Here is a 2,886-nt window from a genome sequence, read left to right on the forward strand (position 1 = left end):
GTGGAAAGGACCACGCAAGGACACCTGAGCTTTCCAACAGACATTCAACGCCAAGGGATTCACAGGTGGGTGCACCTGTGTGGAAGCAAAGCTGTTGCTTATTCTGGGAGCCCAATCCGAGGCTGGGGGAGGTGAGCGCAGGGCTATTTAAGCTTTGGCGGAGGGCAGGCTGGGTCGCTGCGCGTCTGCGCCTCCTTCTCGCCTTTCTCCTACAGCCCTGATCCCGCCTTGGCCATGAGGGAAATCGTGCTCACGCAGACTGGGCAGTGCGGGAACCAGCTCGGCGCCAAGGTTGGCAGCGGGGGCTCTGAGGGCCCAGCCCGGGCCTTCCGGGGGAGCCAGGGAAGATGTTGGCAGTGGCGGGGGCGGAGTCCCTGCATTGCGGCTCTTGGGATCCCTGCCGGGGACGCGGTGGAACTAGGTGCTGGCGAGACGGCCGGGGTGGACCCCAGGGACATGGCGGCCTAGGGATGGGGGTGCGGGTGGGAGAGGGGCTGGGGCGCCCTCATGACTCAGCCATGGTCTGTCTGGCCCCTCCCGTCTCTGGCAGTTCTGGAAGGTGATCTCTGATGAACACGCCATGGACTTCGCTGGCACCTACCACGGGGACAGCCACCTGCAGCTGGAGAGCATCAACGTGTACTACAACGAGGCCAGCGGTGAGATGCCCTCCTGGGAACGCGGCCCTCCCCTCCTGATGCGCTCCCGCCCCACGCAGGTGGCAGGTACGTGCCCCGCGCTGTGCTCGTGGATCTGGAGCCCTGCACCATGGACTCTGTGCACTCAGGGCCCTTAGGTCAGGTCTTCAGGCCAGACAACTTCATCTTCGATGAGCTGCGGGAGAGGGCTGGGGCCAGGGCAGCTCAAAATCTAGGAGTGGCCCAAGGTCATCCTGTGGGAACTGTGGAGCCAGGGCCCCTGAACATCCTCCTGTCCTCCCAGTCGAGTCGCTCAGTCCATCTCTCCTAAACGGGCTTTGGGAGGAAGGCCCGGGTGTCTCCTCAAGGTGAGGAGCTACTGACGTAAACTCCCTGCAGGGAGCTGAGTTGGGGCCGTGGCTGCTGCCTTCCCTGAAAATGGGCAGGAGCTACCTGCAGCAAGGTCTGTTAGCCCCTCTCTGGTTTGACTCCTGACTTAATTCCTAAAGGGGAAGCTGCTGTCCTTTAACTCCGGGGTAGGGGGTTTCATTTGCTCTACCTGCAGTGAGGTCTGTTAGCCCATCTCAGGTTTGACTCCTGACTTAATTCCTAACAGGGGAAGCTGCTGTCCTGCAACTCCGGGGGAGGGGGTTTCATTTGCTCCACCTGCAGGGCGAATGGTGCTTTCACCTCACACGTGACACTTGGCCCTTTTTGCATTATGGTGGTGACCACTGATGACCGTAAACCTGGCCATCGAGTGACTGGCTGTACTGTCTTACAGGTCAGAGTGGGGCTGGATACAATTGGGCCAAGGGACACTACACAGAAAGCGCGGAGCTGATGGAGTCAGTGATGGACGTCGTCAGAAAGGAGGCTGAGAGCTGTGACTGCCTGCAGGGTTTCCAGCTGACCCACTCCCTGGGTGGGGGGACTGGGTCTGGGATGGGTACCCTTCTGCTCAGTAAGTTCCGGGAGGAGTACCCAGACAGGATCATAAACACATTCAGCATCCTGCCCTCACCCAAGGTGTCGGACACCGTGGTGGAGCCCTACAACGCCACCCTCTCAGTCCACCAGCTCATAGAAAACGCGGATGAGACCTTCTGCATAGATAACGAAGTGCTGTATGTCATATGTTCCAGGACCCTAAAGCTGCCCACACCCACCTATGGTGACCTGAACCACCTGGTGTCTGCGACCATGAGTGGGGTCACCACGTGCCTGCGCTTCCCAGGCCAGCTGAATGCCGACCTGCGGAAGCTGGCCGTGAACATGGTCCCGTTTCCCCGGCTGCATTTCTTCATGCCCGGCTTCGCCCCACTGACCAGCCGGGGCAGCCAGCAGTACCGGGCCTTGACCGTGGCTGAGCTCACCCGGCAGATGTTTGATGCTAAGAACATGATGGCGGCCTGCGAACTCCGTCACGGCCGCTACCTGACGGCGGCCCCATTTTCAGGGGTCGCAGCCCATGAGGGAGGTGGATGAACAGATGTTCAACATTCAAGATAAGAACAGCAGCTACTTTGCTGACTGGCTCTCCAACAACGTAAAAACAGCCGCCTGTGACATCCCACCCCGGGGGCTGAAAATGTCGGCCACCTTCATTGGGAACAACGCAGCCATCCAGGAACTCTTCAGGCGTGTCTCAGAGCAGTTTACAGCAATGTTCAGGCGCAAGGCCTTCCTCCACTGGTACACGGGCGAGGTCATGGATGAGACGGAATTCACCGATGCCGAGAGCAACATGAACGACCTGGTGTCTGAATATCAGCAATATCAGGATGCCACTGCCGAGGAGGAGGTGGCCTAGAACTCTCCTTTTCTAGGTAAAGGGGGGAAGCAGTGTGGATTCTTTACTGTGTTCTGACAGCCATGTGTCACTACGCACTTGTTCGTTTGTGTCTTCACCTCTCCTGCTGCTGCATTTTAAAGCACTTTCGTAGTATGCAGTTTTGCCTAATGTATTTTCACAGCATCTGGCTTCACCGCCAAATTTCCATGGGCCCTCTGGCTACTGCTGCCAGATGCGCATAGTTGTCCTGCAAGGCTGAAGCTGTCTGGGCTTATCACGTGCCCAGGAACAAGCATTCCAGTGGTTCCAGGAGGGGTCGGCATGGGCTGTGGACATGGCAGGCAGGCTTCACACGGACTTGGGGGATGCCCTGGGCCTTGGGCAGCGATGTGGTGGAAAACCTGTTCCTGAAGGCAAGCCTTGGCTTATCCCGTGTGCCAAACTTCTAGGGGA

At 58.7% G+C, this 2,886-nt stretch overlaps 1 pseudogene; it reads left to right on the plus strand.

Moving 5' to 3' along the window:
- The first annotated feature begins 234 nt into the window (after positions 1 to 234).
- Positions 235 to 2,405, plus strand: LOC129053701 (tubulin beta-8 chain-like; annotated as a pseudogene).
- The last annotated feature ends 481 nt before the right edge of the window (positions 2,406 to 2,886 follow it).

This window comes from Pongo abelii, chromosome 23 (genome assembly GCF_028885655.2).
Source record: "Pongo abelii isolate AG06213 chromosome 23, NHGRI_mPonAbe1-v2.0_pri, whole genome shotgun sequence".
In the NCBI taxonomy this organism is placed as follows: domain Eukaryota; kingdom Metazoa; phylum Chordata; class Mammalia; order Primates; family Hominidae; genus Pongo; species Pongo abelii.